This window comes from Ambystoma mexicanum, chromosome 6p, assembly GCF_040938575.1.
Source record: "Ambystoma mexicanum isolate Mex_15411 chromosome 6p, UKY_AmexF1_1, whole genome shotgun sequence".
Lineage (NCBI taxonomy): Eukaryota > Metazoa > Chordata > Amphibia > Caudata > Ambystomatidae > Ambystoma > Ambystoma mexicanum.
In genome coordinates, this window is record NC_090935.1 from 1,545,580,668 (window position 1) to 1,545,604,669 (window position 24,002).

Here is a 24,002-nt window from a genome sequence, read left to right on the forward strand (position 1 = left end):
CCCACTGGACTGCATGGACCGAAAAAATGTAAAACAGAAACGGTCATGTTCTTCTTTTCTTAGTTTTCGGAGCAAGTAAGCATTGAATGGCCTCCACTTTACCTTCCTGTGGTTGAACCAAGCCCTTCCAAACCAGAAGCGTAAAGACCTTACTATCAACAGTGCCAGCCTACACTTTTTAAAATTGGCTTTCAGTCCATCTTCCCTAAGTGTTGGGGTGAGCCAGAAGGAGGACTTGGATTCGAGGACATACTTTGAAAGGTTTTATTCAACTTAAAAGAAAAATGCCTAGCTAAGCCTATTAAAATTTCCCTTCCTATCAACTAAACTAAAGGTGCTTGTCTACAGTCAAAAACAAAAGTAGCCCTCAATCCAAAACCTATAAGCTTGCTGTATCTACCACTTTAAGAACACCAAAAAAAACAAGCGAGGGCAATATGCCTTCTACTCAGAATACTTTAGTCTAGTCTCATTCTGGTTGCTCAGGGCTTCTCCCTGAATCTGTATCACACTCCCAATGTTTGTTCTTGACAGTTTATGAAAATAGGTTCCCAAGTCTTTCCTTAGGCTCCTCAAAGAAAAAAGCTATGGGCCTGATCACGAGTGAGTCTGGGGGTAACCCTGCCGTTGCTACTGGCGGGTTGCCACCAGACTTGTGATATTTTACCAGCGCCTGACTTCCCGGTGCCACGGGAGATTACAATAGGACTCTATGGGAGTGGGGACATGGAAGCACAGCACTGGTGCTAACGGTGCCAGTGCTTCTGTGACCGGTCTGCCTACCATGGCTGCTGCACCCGGCAGGGTCAGACCTGTTGGGCACAGCGGCCACGGCAGGCAGACTCAGAGTTTGCCAATCCAGAAACAAGGGTGCCGGTGAGCTTACCAGAACCCTTTTTTCCGGAGTAGCAAACTTATGAGGCTCTAAGTCTTTGAAGAAATACAATTAAAATGTGTGGAGACCACCAGGGGGCGCAGACTGCGATGGCTGTGAGAAGCAGTAGCTCCGCCGCACACCATTGCACCAGAGCTTGCTGTGCTCCCCCATTGCAGATCTAGCGGAAGCACAACGCGTTTGGACTCCTCCGGGTCCAGGAAGGGGATGCTGGTGCACACTCCCTGTCCCTGGCGAGATCCGAGAAGAGGAGCGCCAAGATGGCCTCAGCAGATCAGGCGAGTGGCGGGAGTTGGATTCTGACAGTCCGTGAAGGACCTCAGCACTCCCTTCCCCCCAGTGAGTGCGGAGAGTTGGCGTGGGCGGAGCCCTTAGCCGGCGGGGGCTGGCCCTTTGGCGTTGTCCGCTATGCTTGGCTGCCTTCCGGCGTGTAGTCCGTGGGGGAGCCCTGAGGCAGTGAGGAATGTAGGAGGAGCCAGCCAGGATCAGACTTTCCAGAGTGGCCCTCGCCACCCCCCTGGTGTGGAGGTGGGCACCCCAGGAGCAACAGACCAACAGAGATACCAGGTGAGAGGGAGGGCGCAGGAGGCAGTGGGAGGATTGCACCTGTGTGTGGACCAGAGACTTTCCCACAGCTCTGTGCGGTGTGAATTAAGTTTGAGGTGTTGTGGCCCGCCCTCCCCCCCTGTTTGTACAACATTTTGGAGCCCTGCTGTATCCGCAGAGCACACAGGAAGAGGCCTGGACATGAGCCAAGGACTGGGGAGGTCAAGTGTGTAATGGCCCGGGTCCAGGGCGGTGAAATCTCTCCCTAAAAATAAGATTAGGACCATCAGGGAGGCGCTGGAACTCAGTGCCAGGCCCGGCTGCATTCTAGCCCTGTCGGGCAGTGAGGAGCCCCCCTCACGACAACTGAAAAAGAGGCCCAGAGATAACCAGGCCGAGCAGGACTGCACATTGGGGGTCTGACGTGCCAGTGAAGCATTGGAGTGCGGGGAGGCGGCGAGAAGTAGAAGTTGTGAGCGACCCTGGACCTAGGAACTAACCAACAGGAAGAGAAAGAAATGACGGGACATGGACCCTTGCAGTGACACCCAGGATAGCAGGGCCTTATGCAAACATTGCAGCTTGTGCCTGGAGGGGGCGAGGAGCTCTAGAGAGATACCTGCTTGCATTGGACTGAAGGTGTGGCCACATTGAGCCCTGCGGTTGTCTTCTGGAGCCCCTAATCTTGCGGTCCATCGCCAGTGCCAGGGACCATCTGGGCATAGAGGAACGGCACAGACCGGGGTACTGTCGCTTCAGCCCTTTCAGAGAAGCCCGATGGATGGCCAGGAGGGAACTCATCTAACCCAGAACAAGATGGCTGCAGGAGGAAGTACACAGGCGGCGGCTCTAACTAGAGATGACCTAAAAGACATATTTCAAGAGATCAAGTCAATCCGGACTGGCATTCATGCCTCAATTTGTGATCTCAAGGGTTGTGTGGACAAGCTGGAAGATAAAAAGGAGGGGATGGAGAGTAATAATTTGCAGTTAGAGCTCCTAGGCATGAAATATGAGGCACACCTGACGGATTTGGAGGTTAGAGAGGAATAAACCCTCTTGAAATTGGACAACTTGGAAAATAGGGAGTGTTGGAATAACCTATGCATCCTTGGTGTCAGAGAACAGAAGGGAGAATCTGCGGTGGAGGTGGGAAGGAAGGTGCAAGGACTGATCAATCAGCTTTTTGCCCTGGAAGGTGGGAAGGAGGTACAGCTGGAAAGGGCCCACAGAGGTGGTGGTGGAGGCGGCAAAGGCCCAGGGTCGATCGTGGTCTGCTTCCTAAGGTACTGAGAGAAAATTGAGGTCTTGCTAGGCGAAGCATCTGGGGAGCTTCTTATATGAGGGGGATACAATCAGGGTGTTCCAGGATCTGTCGAGGCTCACCTTGGCTCGCCAAAGAGACTGCTGCCCTCTCACACAGTGGGTGACTGAAAGGGGCATTAGATACCTTTCCATTTGAATTGTCATTCGAGAAAGGGGTGGCAGACTATCGGGTGACCAGCTGTCAGGAGGCACAACAGGTTCTCCAAGTCCTCAAGGGAGAAGATTCAAACGAAGGTCTGGAAGGGTCACTATTCTCACCGGCAGAGCTGCGTGGGCCGGGGGGGGGTGTTCACAGAGCATAAAGAATAAGATGGCAGGTGGCAGAAAGTTTAAGAAGCTCAAAACTCCTCTGCAGAAGAATTCCGGGGACTCCTGATGAGGGGAGGGGAACAGCATGGCTATGTCAGGCTAGAGGGCTAAGTCATGTGAGCGATGTGGGAACAGGGGGAGGTGTGGAGGTATTTGGGATGACGGGCACGGCAAGCAATCACCCCTGGTGGCCCATCATAAGGTGGGGGTCTTGGAGGGGAGATTGTTTTTGGTTTCAGGGGGGAGGATGGGGTGTGGGGTGGGGGTGTAGGGGGTCATTAGAAGGGGGGGTCAAGGTGAACATACAGATGAAGGTTTCTGCATCGCAACGAGTGGAGTGGTTGGGGCACAAGCTTATGTATACAGATGGTGCGCGTTGAGGGAGGAGGCCGGACTGAGGTGCTTAGGATGGGTACTCTGAATGTTAAAGGCCTGAATTCACCCACCAAGTGCTCATTGCTTGGAAGGGAGATCTAGAATAGAGATCTAGATGTGCTTCAAGGGGAAGAGAGACGTATTCCAGGGGCGCACGTTGGACAGGCTTTCCGGGCCTCTGGGCCTTCCAAGAGGGGGGGAGTAGGCATCATCTTTAATTGAAGAGTGCAGTAGTCAATTCATTGGTTTGGAGGAGGACTGATGGGAGGGGTCTATTGATCTCTGGGTCCCTGGAGTGTGTGCAGCTAACAATCGCTGCACTGCATGACCCCAACACGGGGCAGATACAGCTCATACGGGAAGACATGGGAGAGATACTTGGCCGGGCAGTGGGTCTGTTGCTTTGGGGAGGGGGGGACTTCAATGTGTGGCCAGACCGGGCCATGGATCACAGTGAGGGCCAGGACCCTGCAGGAGGTGGGGCTGGGCAACAGGACGGGGGACATGTTGGGTATATGTTAGATCAGGGGCTGGCAGATGTATGGAGGGAATGTCATCCTGCGAAAAGGGGCTACACCTTTTTCTCCCCCGTTCATGGATCCCGAACAAGGACCGATTATTGGTTTCTGTACCAGTGGCACGTCATTAGGGTCACCACTAGCGATCACTCTCCCATTAGTTGTTCAGACCATGATATGGTGGTTATGGGTATCGTATTGACGGGACTGAGGCCCTGGGAATCATTGTGGCAGTGCAATGTCTTGTTGAAGGACATTGTCTTTGTGAGAGAAATGCAAGAGGCAATTGAAGAGTTATTTCAGCTAAATGATATGGGGGAGGTGGAGTTGGGCATGACATGGGGGGGCTCATTATTCGGGAAGGCGCGGCCAAAAAGAGAATCAGGACCTTGTCAGGATTCTCAGGATTAGGATTGTTTGGGACTAGTGGGTGGAGCTGATGTAAGGAATTAGTGGGAGGGATTTAATTATTTGTCACCAGTAGCGTTTTCCTTGACCACTTCAATTTCAGGAAGCGGATGTTAGCCCAAAGCAAGAAGGCGGAGAGAGCTGAAGGTTCCATGGGATGAGTTAGGCAGCTTAGAACCTTGAACGGATTCTAAACTTTCTTTACTTAGAAGATCTCCAGGAGGCAGTAGCTTATCTGGTAGGCTCCTGTTTGAAGCCTCCAAGAAAACCAAGTAATTTAGAGAATATCTTGTGGAACATGTCCCTGTCACCTAGTGGGGGAAATCCATTCGATTGAAGACTGAGCTAAGTAAACTTTTAGTGACAAAACGTAAGAAGGCATTTAAAACATCCTAATTGGTTGCTTCTAGATTGACTAAGTGTTTCAAGAGCGTTTTTAGCGATGTATTAAGTCCTATCAAGAATTGTGTGTAAACTGTGAGTGTGCTCGAGCGAGAAGCGTGTGATGCGGGGAAGCTCTGGTGCAAGAGAACAGAGCTTTTGGGCGCACGTAAACACAGAATCCATTTGAGTCTGACCGCCTTTCTTCCCCGCGTGGCATTTCTCTTGAAGTGCGCAGTTGCAGGAGTGTTGGAGGGGCGAGCGCAAGTTGGCAACGTTACTTTGCTGGGGTGTTGGTGGCGCGGGCGCCTCAGCAGTGTTAGTTATTTCCCCCCAGCTGGAGCGCGAATGTAAAAGAAGGACTGAGGCACGGAAGAAAGATGTCCGTGCAGGCAAAAGTTTAAGAGATTTGAGCAAAATGTATATTCGTTCAATAGATAATTAGGAGTTGAAATTAGATTCTGAGAAGAGTTCCTCCAAATGAAAGTACAAATACAAACCTGGAGAACACAGCAGCAATAAATCTGGAACTAGCAGATTTTTTCAAAGAAAACATTTTATTATGTAAATGATCCTGTATATAAAAATCTATAGCAAGCTTTTGAGAAGGAATCTATAGACTGGATACATCTTTACCCCTGGGAATTCAGCAAAGCTTTTCAGGCATGTTAGCATTCTTCTAAGGTGGGAGGAGTTGCAGAATAAGGATGAGATAAGAAGGAGTAGTGAAGTAATTGTATGCACTATCTCACTTCAGGTCTCTTTTCTAAGACAAGACGGAAGTGAGAATCTGGTTTGTTACTTTGTCCCTTTCCCCTTTCCCTTGGAAAGAAAGAATACATAGGCTTCCCATATTAGTGTTGTGTGTTCAATGCTTTAAAAGGGTCTGCGGGTGGGTTTAGGCCTTTTGCTTCAGTTTCCCCTTTTCTGCTCATGTCGCTGGTTTGGAGGATTGGACCCTCCTGGTCGCCTATGATTGATAGGTTGCAATCTTCACTCATCTTGATATGGTTCTCCAGACCTTTCTGGCCCTGTGGCTTTCTTAGCTCTGGCAGTTGTCTCTTTGGCATCTGCCAATGTACAATCTTGATATTCTCTGTCTTGGGGTAGGACTTGCCCGTATGTAGTTTTATGCCACTTGTTTTTCTTTTCCTTTTCATGCTCTTATCGGTTCGCCTACCTCCACCCTTGGTGACCTTGGTACCTTCACTGCATTTGGGTGTGTTCCAGTGGGGTGGCATCTCTTAGGGAGCATTGTAATTCTTCACCTTCTTTAGTGTCTCAGTTCGGCTAACTTTCAGCTTCCTTATTCTGCCCGTTTCAGCACTTTACATCTCCGCAGTTCTCTGATTCAGAACAGAGGGCTTGCTCCTCGGTCGCTCTCTGGTCTCAGCGCTTGGGCCCTCCACATCTGCAGCGTGGTCGTACCACCAGGTCGTACCACCAGATAAGAGTGGCTTTCTGCCATCTTCACACTTCCGGTGCTTCAATTCTCTATGTGGGTTTGACAGCATCTCTCTTCTGCATCTCAGTTTCTCCATGACACTGCTAGCTCTGTGGTATAACGCAGCTCCACCCCTCCAGGATGTTCTCATGTCAGAGATACACCACTTTATAGGATTTCTTATTGACCATTCAAGGTTTGTTGTCACTATTTTTCGCTGCCATACTTTCAAGGGGCGTCTTGTTCCCCATCAGCTGTTGGGTTCATGGGGATTCCAGCATTATCTTGTGCCAAAAGTATCGAAGCAATGTCAGGATGTTTTGGATTCCGATCAATGGATGTACCATCAGTCTCTTTTACTCCCATATAAGCAGACAAGGGGCCTCATTATGAGTTTCCCAGTCCAGAAACAACAGTGCCGGTAAGATCACCGTTACCCTTGTTTCTGGACTGGCAAACTACAAGTTTGCCTGCGGGGGCTGCTGCGCCTGACAGGTCTGACCCTGCCGGCCGCATCAGCCCCGATAGGCAGAGCCGTCACGGAAGCACTGGCACTGTTAGCAACAGTGCTGGTGATTCTGAGTCCCCACTGCTACGAAGTCCTATGGGACTCCACAGGAATGGGGACTAACATTTTACTGGCGCCTGACTTCCCGGGCCGCCGGACTTGTAATGTCCCGGAGGCACCTGGAAGTCAGGCGCCCATAACATGTTCCAAGTCCAGCGGCAACCCACCGGTAGCACCGGCAGGGTTACCACCGAACTCGTAATGAGGCCCAAGGTATTTTTTACAGGGAGTTCCTGATAGGAATGGGAATCCTAGTCCCCTCGAGGAGAGTCACTCCCAGTCAAGTCGCGCTTTCTCAAGCCCCTAGGGAGTGTTTTGCTAAGCAGGCTCACCTCCCTAGTCTTAAATGGGGCAGCTCCCCCCAGGGTAGAAGGACACATTCCCTAGAATCGTACAGTGTCGTCATCATCAAATAAAGTACAGGTGACATGCGTTTGCCACAGGTTTGACATTACAATGATATCCAAGTATGCGCCAGCATATGAATGGTGCTGTCGTATTACTTAAGTCATGATGCAATTAAACATGACTGGGGGTCCATGTTGCCCAAAAGGTAGGAATGTGGATTGAAATAGTCCTTTAGGAATTCAGAATGGACTCTACTCTTTGTCCTCTGGCACCCAGGTAATTTACCAATAATCTTTTGTTAGACCTTAAGTAATAATATGAGATGAAGCCCCAATTCTTTCAATCATTTAATCGGTTCTGGGCATAGGATAAACATCAATGTGGGAGATCTCATAGATCTTGCAAAAGTCACAACCAAATCTCCAAATGGCATTTTCCTACAAGAATAATTAGAGAAGTCTGGGCACTTCAGCATGATTCAATAACTTTTGTTTCAAGCATCTTCTGCACTTTGATTTGTATCATCTGGCGTCTGACTTCTAACAGTCGATAGGGATGAAGTGACACTATCTTTCTTGGCAAAGTTTGAATATGCTGATAGAAATCTTTCATTGTTCCCTGGTTTTCAGAACAAATATCTCAAACATTATCAATAAAGTCATATAAATCTTGATTCTGGTAGGACTTTAATCTCTCTGTAGCCATTGATTTTAATATTTCACTAAGGGATGTCAGTAGTCAACCTCACATCTGCATAAACTGCCATGAATAATGTTCCCTCTAAATATTTTTCTATAAGTGCGAAAATGGTTGGCTTTTATGCGCACATTATTTTCCATGTGCGCGACTGACTAATGACGTTATGGACATGGCCCAAGACCGAACACATGCATAGTTAGTGAGCTATCCTCTCTGAATAGAGTTTGAAAGACAATTTCCCCTTCCCAACAACTGCAATTCTTTATAAATCATTGTAAAAGGTGCTTCTCACAGAACTTTTTCCAAAGACATGTTAAAAAAATCAAATATTTTATATGCGATTATAAAAGGGAGCTCATCAATCAGTCCAAGAATTATTGTCAACACTGCTCAGAGACAATGCAGAAAGTGTTTCATGCCATTGGGAAAAACACATGTTTATTATAAAAAACAAATATTACTTTCCATAACTAATGTGGCTGGAAAAGAAAATCAAACATGGTACAAAATGTACCTATGGAACAATGGCAATTAAAAGGAACGTGTCTTAAAACCTGCCAATGGGATTCATGTGCAACTTTAATGAAGTAATTCAAGGGCCATGAGAATATGCATCTCAATTTTTGTAAGGAGGTCAATTCCGTCACAATAACTGCATCAGAGTAAGATCATCAGAATACATGTGCCTCTGCTTACTATTCGCATTACATTGTCCTATGAGCATGGTTGCAACAACACTTGAACAAAACCAGCCTTACAGCTAAGAGGCATGCACACAAACCCATTTTTACTCCCTAAAAACAGCAAAATGTGCTCAACAAAAATGGGAAACATTGAACATATAGGAACTTAACCCTCTGCTCCTACCCACAATGTTCCTCTAATATTTACGAATGCATGACGCGCAGAGCAGTCATATAGGAAGGACCTCTCATAATATTACTGCTCGATCTTAAGAGGAATTGTAAAGGAAAAGAAATTTGAAATTGCCTGACCCAATTTGCTGAAAGTATTTGCTTGGTCATAAACATTGCCAAAATGAAGGTGATGTCATTTTTAGGCACAACAAAGCAATCACGCTCTAATAAATGTACGTGGCTCGTGAAGAATGCAGCGATTGAAACTGTTGAATGCTATAGATATTTATGCTAGTAGACCACAAATTGTCTTGGAAACCACACTGGCTAGAGACTAAACTTAAATGCACAAAAATAGCAGGAGCTATAAACCAATTCATAGGAAGACAAGGTGGTTTCTCAGTGAACACTATTCTTTTACTCTATTCTAGCAAAATCATATCATGTCTTTTACATGCAGCAGAGATATGGGGGACTAAGTTTTTTAAATGAAATTAGCACGTTGGAAGGAAAAATATTAAAATGTCTGTTTAGACTACCAACAGCGGTAACTTGTGAATATATTTTATTGGAATGTGATTTTAGATATGCCAGAGATATTTTAGATTATAAATCTGCCATGATGTATGTGAAGCTGAGTACCCTGACAATTAATACATTTGTGTTAGAACTGATGAAAAGTTTCAAGACAGGAGAGAATTGCAGATATTTTAAAACTTTGAGTGTATTGTATTCAAAATATGTTAAATGGGCCAAAGGTAATGCTGCTGGATGGCTACTACTCTCGCACGCGAAAGTGAAAAAGCTATTACAATTCAATATCTATGCTCTTGCTAAAGAAATAGATATGATACATCTTGCCACAAAATCAACCAGTGGTCTTTTTTTAGAACAGTTGACCATGGAGACAAGGAAACCCAAATATCAATATGCGTTTCCCCATCAGACCATAGTCAGATCTTATCTCTGGTTCAATATTAGGAGCCAAAATAGGCATTAAGAAAGAGCTGAGATTATGTAGATTTTGTGGAATGGCAGACATTGAGTCTGCAAAAAACCTGATATGTTACTGTGAAAGCCTTAATCTGTTGCGTGAAAAATACTTGACAAGATATAACAACTCCTGTTTAGATAACAAGATAAATAATATGGCAAAGACTGATGGAAGGGAATGACATTAATTTGATATTTCACATGATGAAATTTTATGAGCTGATTTTAAACATTTTAAAAGTTATCTGATGGTATGTATGTATGATAATTTGATTGTTTAGATTTGGTGTTAGGATGTGAAAGATAATTGTGTTGTATATATGTAAAGCCTGTCATGGCTATGAACATATTAATAATAAATAAATAAAATAATGGAAAAGAACACCTTTTAATAAGCATAAATTATCCCTATTGTCATAGCCAATTCGTTTTTTACACCCTGAAAAATCACTTGATTCCAGGTAATTGGTAAAATATTTTCTGCACTCTGCTAGGAACCCTGCCATAGGAAGTTAAATGAGAGGGCACATAATACAGGTTTTGATTTTTTCTCTCCCTTCCTTACTGCAGCCTAGTCAACATTCAACAATGACCTTACTCAGGTTTCATATGGAGCATCAAAGTACATCACATATATTTGCCTTTTAAGTTAATAGCTGCAGTGCTCAGAGATGCAAATGAGTGACTGCCTTCTTCTGTAACTAGGAACCCAACTTTTGCAATTCCCTGTTGTCAGTTAAACAAGATGTATGGGGATGCTAGAGGCAAAAAACGCAGAACACATGATTATATTGGAAAGCACTCCGGAGCTGAACATAGAAAGAACAGAAGGTGCAGATTGGTAGATTGTTACTAGAGTTTCCTACCTGTAGCAAACTAACATATTTCCTTTACTGTACTGCTGAAACGTCTGGTTTTCTTCTTCAACCCCAAGGAGTGTACACCCTTGCCCACTCCCATTCCCAGGCTCCTGTGTTAGCATCCAATACTAGTTAACTAGATGACAAGGCTCTGTAAATTTGATGGATTGTATCTATTAAGCACTATTTGGGATATTTGCATACCCACAATACTTTGCAAGCAAACGTTATTTTTTAAGCCTCATCATTATTTCATGGGCAATTTAAGACAATGCTATGAATCTGCACGGACACAGTTATTTTACAATAGACAGAAGATTGTCTGCAGCATACCTCATCCTAATATTGTTATGTAGAATTGTACAAGTGCTCAGTGTAACTGTTATTGTATAGCAGAGAGTTACTGTATAATTTGTTAAGGTCTGTGCCCACTGGAACGTTGCTGTCCCACTTACAGGCCAATGTAAGTAATGCTAAAGTAGGAGACACTGAGTATGACATTTGCCTACTCAAAATCCTTATAGGGCAAATTCATATTCATAATGTGTTATCGTCCAAGGGTATGCTTCAAAGTTTTTGTGTGACATATTTACAAAGAATAAGAAGCATGGGATGAGATTACACATCCAATTAGCCTGCTTACTTAGTGTGGGTGACACTTTTGCTAAAGCACCACGAGTCGCAGAATTTCTAGTGCTTGAACATTATTCATATTACAACAAACATAAAAGAAATGGACATAGGTCCTGGTCTGGTAACCATTCGCAGAGCCACGGCAGGCAGAGTCCAAGGTTGTCCTATGATGTTTAGATGTGGCCTCGGGCAGAAGTTAGTCATAAGGTAGAAGTGTGGTAGAGTCAAGTATAGGAGTCATGAGTGATATATGGCATTTGTAATGCGCCTTTACACAAGTGTTTCGGGGTGGGCGGTGAAGTTATTTGGTTAATGTGTGCAGGCATATCTTAGTTGGATCTTCTGTTCGTGGGGCCACTTTTTCATATTCGTTTTTAAATTCTTGAGGGTGTATTCTGTTTTTAGAGTTTTTAGGTTTTTAAGATTACATTAGTTACAGAAGGGCAAGGTATATAGGCTACATCAGATATAAGGACGAGTTAGTGTAATGTAACCTATTAAGAGAGAAATAAAATGTCTTGCAACTCTCGGGAGGATAGCTCAGGGGCAACGCGCACTACTTGGAAGCAAGACGAAGCGGAGCAACACAGGTCCGATCCCCTGGTCCGCGCTTAGAAACCTCTGGGTATTAAGCGTGTCATAAATAACCAATCAAATCATATCATATCATAACTGCTGTGGTTTGTGCCTATTGTCTGAACTCTTCTGAGCGTCACCTAGAAGGAAGCTGGGCAAGCGCACATGTGCATAGCTTAGAGGGAACATTAGCCATGACAGTGTCTTTAAGATCATCTCAGGCTATCAGGCAGTTGACATGGTAAACTTGGGTTGGCTTCCTCATGTCGGTTTGCTGAATCAGCTAATTAAGTCCACTAGGCACTTGTGTCACAATTTAGGGCCCATGCCACTGAGTTATGAGTTTGTTTTCTTAGGTAGGTGCTAACAAGACCTTGTTGAAAAATAAAACTTGATGCCTGGCGATTATACTGCCGCTTCTGAAGCTCCTGTGCCTCTTTCAAGTGTTTAATGGCCGGGTTCATTTTTTAAATAAATTCTTTATTTAAGCCTGATCCAAAGTGCATATATTTCAGTCATTACTGTTACACATTTTTACATATAATTGGCACTGGCATACGGGTTAACGTTTTTAACTTTTTGAAAAATACAAACCAGAAAACATTATGCCCACATTTCTTCGGTTGGGAGTTTTTCAGTTTTCCACTCAATGGTGAGGCCCACCCTCATTGCCAATAAGAGAACGTGTGGCATGTGTGGGAGACATGCCAAGTGCTCATCCACGTCTTCCAACCCAAATAACATTAGAAATGGGTCGCAATTTCTTTCAACTCCTTCCAGACATTTTACCCATCCCAAGACCTCCTTCCAGAAGCTCTGAACTTTTGGGCAGGCCCACCACATGTGCCAGTAATCTGCTCTTTGGCCACACCTCCTCCAGCACAGTGGGCTCAATCCCTGAAACATTTTGGAAAGGCGGACTGGGTCATATTGCCACCTGTAGAGGAGTTTTAGCCCATGTAATCTGGAGTGGCAGGAGATATAGGTTCTGTGGGCATTGGAGCAGAGGCACCTCCATTGACCGTCATGGATACATCTAATGTCCCTTCTCCAACCGTTTCCTGAGGGTTTCCCTCGCATCTGGCCTCTCGCTCAGTAGAGCTTTATACATTCAGGAGATCAGCCCCTTTGAGGACGTGGAGTGGCTCAGTATTCCCTCCAGTGGTGTTAATTCCCTCTGCAGGTTGTCCCCCACTTTGTTGACATCAGGACCCCCTTTAGTTGCAGGTAGTGAAAAACTGACAGGGGCCCTATGTTGAGTCCTTCTTCCTGTTCCCCCAGTGAGATACAGGCACTGCCCTTCACCACCTGTTCCACCCTTTCCAGGCCCGCCTCAAACCACTTCTGGAAGCTCTTGAATGTTATCCCTAATCGAGGGGGGCCATAAATGACTCATCTGGGATGGCCATGTTGTGATTCCCTTCATTTCATGTTTGTTCCACCATAACTTTAGGAGTGGACCGAGCATTCTGTGGTCTAGGACCTTCCATGGGACTGTTGATTTCGGGGCCCATAACTATTCCCCTAGGGTCTGTAGTATTATTTAGCGTGTTCTGGGAGCGCAGACCCATTGCATGGGATCAATGTATTGTTATAATCTGCAGCGCCACTGCATGGGATCAATGTATTTCTATAATGCGGTACAGCAAGCCATGTATTCCCAGTGTAACATATGGATGTGTAAATGAAGACAGGCTACACAGGTCAAAAACAAACCATTTTTCACATTTAAAAGCACACCATTTTTTTTCTTTTCTCACCTGAAATGCCTCTATTGCAGGAGACACATTAGATACTAATTAACTAATGTAATTAATAAATACTAACACAGTTTTAACTTATTAATATTATAATGTGTTCTCCATGTGCAAAATGAGGCAGGCTGAGATTCATTTTAAACGGGTGTGCAGATTCTTTCTTCTCTCTTTGCTCTGTCCACGGTCTTTGCAGGAAGCAAAAAATTCGAATAGCAGGAAATTAGTTGATACAGTTTCTTACTGTAAAAGTGAGCTATTGTTTGAAGAAGGAGGGTATGACATGATGGATTTTTATTGGGTGTACGTCACATTAGAGGCTGTAACAGAGGTTTCTTGGTGCATCTCGGGGAGAGAGAAAGGCAGTGGACATTTTGCAGAGCTTCAGGGAAGTCTTGGCTGGAGTTGCTGTGGGGTTGCCTGGCTGAGAGGCGTCGCTCCAGTGCACTGCTGACCTTCGGGGACTGGGGATTCCAGTTAATTAGCACCGTCTTGAGGACAAAAGATTTCAGATTGGAACTGCATGTCCTCGCCGAGTGCTCTAAAAAGAGAGCCCTAAGCCACTTATCGAAAGCAACCAGCCCAGAGATTTTGCGTGCTGAACAGATACAAATTGCTGGTAATTATCTCGTACAAAGTGAAGGAGCGGTGTGTGCATGAAATCTCTTTCAGGCAGGCAGCGTAGCGATAGCTTCTATTGAAGAATCACTGTGTTTAAATGCCACATTCTAACATTGCCATCTAAATGCAAGTCCACTGATGCACTGTTATTTTTATTGTTGCAAAGAATTTAATGAAATGCCTTGTATTTTGCAATTGTTTCTCTTCTGTTTATTCTAGAAAAGACTGCCTCGCAAAGTTGGTAATGTATAGTCTTTGGAATGAAACTGGTATAAACCACAATCTGTGTAAAGGTTTTCTTTCTTGCTTCTGTTTTTCTCTGGTGCATTTAGCCCATATCACATGATAAAAGGGGAGGTTATTAGGTAATATATGCCAAGCATCCTATGTGGAAAAAGTTATGTTATGAGCAATTATAAATAGCTGTGTGCGGGGTTCCACTCAGTGTATATGTGTGTGTGTGGCTTCTGAGTGGAACACAATCCGATAGTCTGCTGGGTGTACATGAATTAGCAGAGAGAGAGGCCTCTGGAAATAGTTTCACTTATGTAAATAAATTAGTGATAATACCACAGGGGTTGTGAATACTGTATGTGGAAATTGTGGTATCCATAAGATGTAGGCCTGAGGTCTCTCTTTTGATCACACGAACTGACTAAGCAAGGAAAAGGGGGTTCTGGTTATTGGGGCCACAAATAAAACAAAGAAATTATGCTTCCTAAAAATACCACCAACGAAATGCACACAACCTAAATGTATCTGTGTACTGAAATAATGCATAGCCACTATACCACTATAATACCAAACCCAATCTGAATGCAAGGAGTGATTATTGCTAAATTATTTTTATTTTTGGCGGTAAGACTACCGCTAGGCCCCAAATCTACACAAAATACCCAACAGGTCACCCGTCTCCACAGGTGGTTTTCTATCTCTACCCATTGTTTGTCCCTCTCCTCTCTCAAGTGTGGGACCAGTGCCGGAACTAGACCGCCCGATAATATGTGTATATGTCTGGCAGACTCGCTCCCCCTCCTCTTTGGTATGTATTAGGGTGGAGTCTGCTACTCTCCGCTTGTTCCCTTACATATAAATCTGTTGATTTTGCATCCCAGTTCTGTAAAGTGGTTCCCTGGTATGACTATTGGTAACATCTGGTAGAGATAAAGGACCCTGGGAAGCAGTGACATCTTAAGCGCGCTCAGGTGCCCCAGCCAGGACATGGTCAATCTGGACCATCTGTCGAAGTCTGTGGTTAGGTCCGCCAAAAGTGGGGGGGAAGTTCTCTATGTAGAGATCATTGGTGTCCTTTGCAATGCGTATTCTCAGGTATTTAAGTGCCACAGTCTGAACCGGGACTCCTAGCTCTAGAAAGTCGCTTCCCACATCCCTGTCCGGTCTGCAATATGGGAACAGTGTTGATTTCTCTATGTTGACCTTAAGTCCCGTCCATTGTCCATATTCCCTTATTGTCTGTAGGGCCCCTGGTATAGATGCAGTGGGTTTGGCCAGATACAGGAGCATGTCATCTGCGTACATTGCTAATTTATACTGCTGCCTCCCCACCCTGACTCCCTCTATACCTTCCTCTTTACTAATCCTATTTCCCAATGGTTCAATGGAACGGGCATAATGGAGCAGGCAGCCTTGCCAGGTTCTTCTTCCTAGGCAGAAATCCCTGGATGTGCTGCCGTTGACCATTACCCTTGCTGTCGGGGTTTTGTATATTGCCTGCACCCCCCCTTCAAAAATGGTTCCCCCAAACCCGTATTTCTTAAGTGTCGCGAAGAGGAACCCCCATTCCACCCGATCAAAGGCTTTCTCAGAATCAAGGCTAAGCAGCACGTGGTCCCCCCTTTCTATCCTAGTGTGTTTCATAATATCCAGGGTTTTGAGCATCGCATTTGTTCCCTGCCTACCCTTCAAAAAGCCCACTTGATCCGGGTGTATTAGGCGGGGAAGGATTCCCTCCAGTCGGGTATCTAGGGTTCTAGTACATACTTTCACATCCATGTTTAATAGGGAGATGGGTCAATATGATTTGCAGTTGGCTGGGTCTTTGCCACTTTTCGGGATCACTACAATCAGCACCCTTTCGAATGATAATGGGGCTCACCCCGATTCCCTTATGTGGTTTAACAGTTTGGCTAGGTGGGGGGCCAGACTTCCCAAAAACCTTTTGTAGAATCCCATGGTGTAACCATCCCTCCTGGGGCACCCCTGCTGGTAATCTAAGTATGGCAGCACGTACCTCATCGGACGTGAAAGGGGTCTCCAGGTACGCCCTTTTGTCTGAGCGCAGCTGTGTCACCTCTGCCTGGTCTAGGTATTGCTCATCCCCATGTGGTCTTCCTTTCCTTCACTTTTATACAACTCTTGGTAGTATCACGCAAAATAGTCTTGCCACCTCTTCCAGGGTTGTGGCCCAGTGACCTGCTACTCCCTGCACACGCTCCACCCATCTGTCTGCTTTATGTTTCCTCAGTCTGGGTGTCAATAGGGCATCAGCTTTATGACCCTTTTCATAGAACTTTTGCTTCAGAAATATCAATTTCCTGATTGTGTCCCCCAGTCCCAGTGGCTTCAGTTCCTGCTCTTCATAAATTCCTTTGCTGTGTAATCTGGCTTCCATTTCGAGGATTTCCTTGCAGATCCTCTCTTCCTGTAACTTTCGTTCCTGTTTCTTTCTAACCCCTTCGTTTATCCATGTGGCCTTACCCGCTATCCAGAGTGTGTTCTCCTCTACCTCCCCAATGTCGTTTACTTGGAAGTATTCCTCCAGCGCCCTATGCAGCCGCTGGCCAAAGAGTGAGTCCTGCCAGAGGAAGTCATTGCATCGCCAGCCTGAACCCTTTTTATTCATGCCCCTTATGTTGAGGTCCATGGTGACCATGTTGTGGGTCTGACCAGCCCACTGGTCGAATAGAGCTGCTCCTCACTCCCGAGGTGTATTCCCTTTCTAACAAAAGGTAGTCTATCCCGGTGAAGGTTGCATGCACTCCTGAGAAGAATGTGCAGCCCTTTTGGTCTGGGCGTGTCACCCTCCACACGTCTATTAAACCTCTGACCTCTAGGCATTTTTTTTTAAGACATCCTCCCCCCCCCCTTGCGTGAGCCCTGATTGTTAGGATCTTGTCATTTTTCTATCTAGTTGCACCTCGGCCCTTGAGCTAAAGTCACCCTCAATTATAACCGCCCCCGGTCTCTTGGGCAATATAATAGATAATGCCTCCTCGTTGAATGTGTTGTGGCCCTGGTTGGGGGAATATACAGTGGCAAACATAACGCATGCCCCTTCCAATCTTCCCTGTGCCAGTAGTGCCCCCCCCCCCCCCATCAGGGACATTTCTTCAGGCTCCACCAGGCTGAGCCACCTATGCAGCAATAACCCCCCCCCCCCTTCTTTATGTGGGCCGGATGCCCAGTAGGCTCTTCCCATCCCTTCTCCTCTCAGAGGTCTCTCCGCCCTCGCTCTCAGTCTTGTTTAAGATTGGGGCGTTATGGGTCTCCTCTCCTCTTTTCCTCCTACATTGATCTGTTCCCATCCTTTCACCACCCCTTGATTTTGCTCCCATCTGTCCCCCCTTGACCTCAACCCATTAAAAAAAAAAGAAAACCCAGAAAAAGACACCTTGGATGAGACAACCATGTCACACCCTAATGAGACGCCCTCCAGGTAAAGACTCCGCACAGGTGGGAATCGTGCAAGCTTTCTACCTGCTTGCCCACCCCACACCACAAATCATTCTGCCTGGGCCTCTGAGGCCCTCGTTTAGAGTCAGGTCTGCTTTGTCAGTGAAGGATCGTCCAGTTTTGCATATTTTCTATCCACTTTGCTTCTTTTGCACCTTGAGGGCAGGTCATGGGATGCAGTTTCACTTGAAGTGTGTGGGCCCGACAGACCCGTACAGCACACTTGTCCCCGTGTCTTCCATTAGGTGTCCTAGGACTTGCTATGTCTCTTCTGGCATGGTGACTCTATTCTTCCCCTCCATTCTCGAAGAGCAGTGCAAAGGGGTATGCCTATCTGTATCGGATCCCTTTGTCCATGAGTCATGCTGTGAGCGGCCGGCATTCCCTTCGTCACCCCAAGGTAAAGCTTGACAGGTTCTGGAACATCTTCACTTTAGATCCTTGGTATTCGACTTTCTGCATCTGTTTCGCTCTTACCCGGATCTCTGCTTTATCTCTGTAGCGGAGGAATTTCACCACAATGGAGCGTGGCCCACCACTGACTGCTCGTCCTCCTCTGTGAGCTCTCTCTATTTGGACTATTTTCCCTCCTTCGGCTTGGTAGAGGAAGTTCAGAATGTCTTGTACTTTGTTCTCAACCTGGATGGGTGTTTCTCCTTCCATTTCTGCCAGGCCAATTATGTATAGGTTGGATCTTCGCTCTCTACGTTCCAGGTCATCAAGTTTTAGGGCAACCTCTTCTTCTCGGAGTTCTATGTCGGTCATTCGCATTTAATCTCATCTCCACAAGATCCGCGCCTATCTGGTTATGCTGCAAGTTTTCCACCTTCCCCTCTTTCTTCTCCATCTCCCCCCGTAGTTCAGAGATGGATGTTTGGATATCAGGACGCAGAGCTCTTATTTTGGACATGATACCTGCAATGTGTCCCTTAACTGTGGCATCCCCCATTATTACCAAGGGTTTCTGGGCCACAGGTGTTGAAGTGTCCGTTTGTCTTCTAAATGTTTGCAGCCCAGCAAGCCCTCTTATTGCTGTTCCCTGAACGGGAAGCCCGTTGCATTCCTGGGTACCGATGATTGGCCTTTATGGGTCTGTCCCTTTCGTTCTGTGGCTTGGCTGCTACCGCCCTGTCAGCTGTGGTTCCCCAGGCCCGTCCTTGCTCCCACAGCAATCATTTGGTCTTAATGTGTCCCCACCGTGCATGGGGAAGGCCCCTTCCATCGTTATTGTGCTGCGGGAGGTGGCAGGCAAGAGGGGGCACTGTTATTCCTCCTCTTCTTTTTGGCCTGTGATAGTTCACCTCAGTGCTTCCCCACCGCATATTTGCCCTTTCTCACCGTTGCTTCCATTGGAGGTCACCCCAATGTAAATATGGCACCTTAGCGCACTCTTGCCGGCAACATGACGCCCTGTGCGAGGTGGGACCGGGTTTACACAGGGCCATTTTAAGCACTTTTGTGGCCCTGGGAACAGACATCTTTGGGGCCCGCCTCCATCAAACCAAAGGAATTCGAGTGATCAAGAATATCTGGTCGCACCCCCCCCCCCAACCCACCCACGTGGCGATCACAACCCATACATAGGTTGATATGCTGCCTTGCAGCATTCAAAATAAGCATGATTACTCTCTTTAAGTCCCCTTACCCTCTTCATTCTTGCTCTAACAAGAATGATAAACAAGTAGCATTTGAAGGCCAACATTAGCAGTCTACGAAGTGGTTACTTCACTACTACTATGGATACAGGAGACTTTTTATCAATAGCATCGAGGAAGGTTTGCAGCCTGTAGTATTAATGCAGGACTGTATGTTAAAAGGTACATGTAACCCGGCATAGACCTACAACTCACATTAGCTGCTTCACAGATTGCAAAAGTGCTCAAGCATGGATAGCGGAGACCAATTGGAAGGAAGGAGAAAGCTACACATACCACAGCATGGATAGTGGATGCAGATTAGAAGCTACCAGGAAGGTGTCTGTATACAGACAGACTGAGATTAGAAGTAGGACATGGTTTTCAAATAGTGTTGCTAGTAGAGATCAAAGGAACAAGTGCCTGTTGTGTGCAATATAGCAATGCTCACTGTTGCGTGGCAACATCACTATAGCTAGTGAAACCATGAAGATTATACCCTGAGAAGGACATTTCTCTGAAGGGATAACAATTTAGAAAGGTTTTGGGACTGGCCATTTTGAGAGGTTAGGGAATAAAAGATTAAATGAGACGCCCAGGATCACACATCTTGGGAGGATAGTTCAGGGGTAATGCGCTTGCCTTGGAAGCAAGACGTGGCAGAGCAACACAGGTTCGGTCCCTGGGTCAGCGTTTAGAAACCTCTGGGTATTAAGCGCGTTACAAATAACCAATTACAATTAAATTGGTTAAGGGGTGAAGCTGGGATTTTTGGCAACTCTGCAATTTCTGCATTTGAACACTTTCTTTTCCAGTTCTTACATGAATTAAATAATCTCATTTTATAAAACTGACTTGGAAAGTAAACAAATCACATTACCAAACATCATTTTTAAAAACAAAATCTTATAGAAGAGTGTTACGCAAAATGGAGAATGATTCTGGCTTCATTGGGGGCGTGGCTTGGAAGCCATGGAGTAGGCTGTATCTCTACCATGCTCCGTGATCCGGCGATCGATCCTAAGAAGCGTGTGCTGCCAGGCAACAGACTGCTACATAAAAACAGCATTATGGATGTACGAAAGTGACAGGAAGAGAAAGCATTCACCCGCGAACGATTTGGCCAAGAGAACGTGAGCTTTGATACTTTGTGTCACAGACCGAGTGCGGCTATATAATAACAAGATGGCGGCTACTGCAGAACAAAGGGACCCGTGAAGGCAGCAGGAGCGTATGCGGAACGGGCTGCTGAAGGAGGCACGATACGACCATTGAAGCAAGAAGACGTGCAGAGGTTATATCATAACCATGCTGGCCCGCAGGCACAGAATGACGGAGAGAGCGGCACCCAGGAGTGAATGCAGACCGTGGGAGACGATGCAGCGCTGCAAGAGGGGCGCATAATGGCCAGTTGCCGTTCGCGAAAAGAAAACTGTGGACCCGGCCCCCTGTGAGTGCAGGAAGACGTTGGGTGCCCCCCAGCAGTAGAAATTGCAGCTTGCACACACACGCGGCGTTTGCGGCTGCAGGCAGAGACGCCTGCAGGACTAGCGGTGTGGTGGGGGCTTGCGGTTCGTGGCCGCAAGTTTAGTGCTGGGCACTGAAGGACACGCTGCCTATTGCAGCATGTGGCTAACATGGTAAACAACGAACAGAGGGAATGTGACCTGGTGGACATGCTTCTAAGAGCAGTACGGTAATGCAGAGAACCGTGTTACGTTTTCCTTTCCTGTTTCTCTCTTTTCTGTTTCGAGGCGGGCTGGTTGCGCAACACTAGGGATGTAAGATGGGGGGACCCTGCACTTCGCAAGGCCAGCAAGCGGTGGAAACCAGATCCCAGTACTGTGCTTAAGGTGATATTGCACAGCTATTGCTGCAGGGGGCGGCCTGCACCCCTACAGAGGCCTAAGATAAGCCGGTTAAGGAAGAAGCTGAGCACTACCACTAAGAGGAGTGATTGGAGGGTCACGGGCCCCCTCCCCCTCTGGGATCGGGCAGAAGCAAGCTCTCCTGAAAGGGGGGACAGAATCACAAATAGCCCCCCTGAGAAGTGGCACACAGCGAAGTGGCGGAATACGACATCCCTGCAGCAAACGCTGCGGACATCAGAGCGTATGAGGTTGTAATAAACATACACCAGGGTGAACTGGGTGTCCGGGCAAGCTGAGGTGCAGGTGGCGACATAGTAGGAGACCAGAGAGGGTATTGTCTGCAACAGTCAGTGAAGGCACGTGGGAGGATACAACCCATCTGAAATCGTGGCGCAGCACATGCTGCCATATACTGCAGCTCTCTGAGGGGGACGCGCCTGGGCCCGGACTGTTTTGGTGACGCCGAAGAACTACCAGGAGATAGAACTTAGTACAACACAAAGGGACCGGAAATGGACACGCAGACAGGGTTGCATCATGTCGGTGAAAGGACTTAGGACCAAGAGTAAACAACCCACAATGGAGGCCTTTGCCAAGAAGCCACGGACTCCCACTGCCCCGGTACTAAGATCAGAGACAGTCTCTATGGACGGCACTCCAGTGGGAGAAAATCACCAGGTCCTAACAGCTATAACGGAGCTGAGAAACACGTGGGGGACAGCAATGGCGGACCTTCGAACGGCTCTGGAGAACAAAATAGATGCAGTAGGAATAGAAGTTACCCTTCTGCGGCAAGATATCAGAGCGCTGGCAGAAAGAACAAGTGGTCTGGAGAGTGCAGTGAAAACCAATACGGAAACCAGAACAAATAATGCGAAGAAGGTCCACATATTAAAGCAGCAGGTGGCTAATCTTGAGAACTGAGCAGAAGAAGCAGAAGGGAGGGCAAGACCGAACAACATCCATGTGGTCGGCTTGCCGGAGGGGGAGGAAGGCCAGGACCCCACGGACTATGTGGAGAATATGATCCTGCAAGAGATAGGGGCAGACAAGCTCTGGCAAGGGTTTACTGGTAAACGAGCACATCGGGCCCTGATGAGGAAACCACGGCCCAGGGCCCCTCCTCGGACGATAATTGCAAACATTTTAAACTATAAAAAGACAGAGAAAAGATCTTGGAGTACTTTTTCGTTAATGTGGAACGATGATAGAAAGGGCATCTACCAACATCACGGCGTATCCTGATTACACAATGTTGGTGCAGAGACAGCGATACAGCTATGTGGCGGTAAAGAGGAGACTGCGCACAGCTGGGATCAAGTATATGCTTTTGTACCCTGTGAAGCTAAAAGTTTTGCATAAAAGTAAAGCGTTCTTTTTCGAGACCCCAGAGGAAGCAGCAGCATGGCTGGACCTGCAGGGCTGCATGGAGCGAGATGAGGAGCAGGATCACAAGAAGCACGATAAGTGAGGGGGATGCATTATGAATACTGGGGTGATAAGTGGGGGGGAGCCCCATTAAGAGATGGTGGAACATTTGAATTGTATTATGTCACTTTCAGACTTATTGATCCTGTTGGACTGGAATATAGAGAATGAAAAGCATAAGTTGACTGGAAAGCATTAGGTGTAGTAAACAGGAGCAGCAGAATGGAGGCAACCTACCCCCCAGGAGTTAGTAGTAAGACAGCCACTAGGGCGGCTTGACCCTGCTGAGCCACGAGTACGGGCTATTGCCAGAAAGGGCTAGATGCGGGGGTACCTGAGATCCAGGGATGGAGCTGGGCAACAGTTGGGGAGGGTGTTGTTGGGATGGGATAGGGAGGTGGGAGGGTGGGAGGTTGGGGAAGTTGTTGTGTTTTTAGTTAGGGGGAGTTCGAGTTGGGAAACGAGCCTATACAGAAGGGGAATACAATCGAATCTGGACTGCATGAGAGGGGGGAGGAGTGGGACTCTGAAAAGTCCTGGGAACCTTAAAATAGTTACTTGGAATGTCAGCGGGCTTAATAGCTATTTGAAAAGGAATAAGGTTATGCTATATCTGCGTAGGCAGAAGGTAGACATAGCCTTACTGCAGGAGACACACCTGACGCAAGATACGATGGAGACGATTGGGAAGAAATGGAAGGGGATGGTGGTGGGCTTGCCTTATTCAGCTTATGCCAGGGGAGTGATCATTTGGGTGGCACCGCATGTTCCGTTTCAGCTGCTACAAACGACAGTTGTGTCGGATGGGAGGATGGTCATGATGAGAGGATTGATGGAAAATAGGGAGATAAGCATTATAAATACGTACGCCCCGAATCATAACACGGTGGCATATTTTAGAACCCTATGCAACAACCTCAGTATGTGTGCAGGGAGTGCGATGATCTGGGGGGGGGGGGGACTTCAATTGTGTGCTAAACCCTAAGATCGATAGATCAGATGGGAAAATGGATAGACCCGCCCCAGCCGCTAGAGCGCTGCAGACATTGTTGGAAGACTTTGGGTTTGGAGATGTGTGGAGGTTGCGACACCCCCAAGAGAGGCAATATTCGCATTATTCTGCCCCGCAGCAATTACACACAAGGCTGGACTATGTCTTCGCCACACAAGAGATAATGATTGAAATTACGCAAGCGGAATATAAAACGAGGGTCCTTTCAGACCACTCGCCCCTGATCATCGGATGGCAATATTGACCCCAGAGG

General features: G+C 46.7%; 1 protein-coding gene across 1 annotated transcript in view; it reads right to left on the reverse strand.

The window, feature by feature from the left end:
* The window catches only part of DNAH6 (dynein axonemal heavy chain 6), a 3,423,448-nt gene that overhangs the window by 2,593,039 nt on the left and 806,407 nt on the right, over positions 1-24,002 (reverse strand). The gene's annotated exons all lie outside the window — the stretch shown is intronic.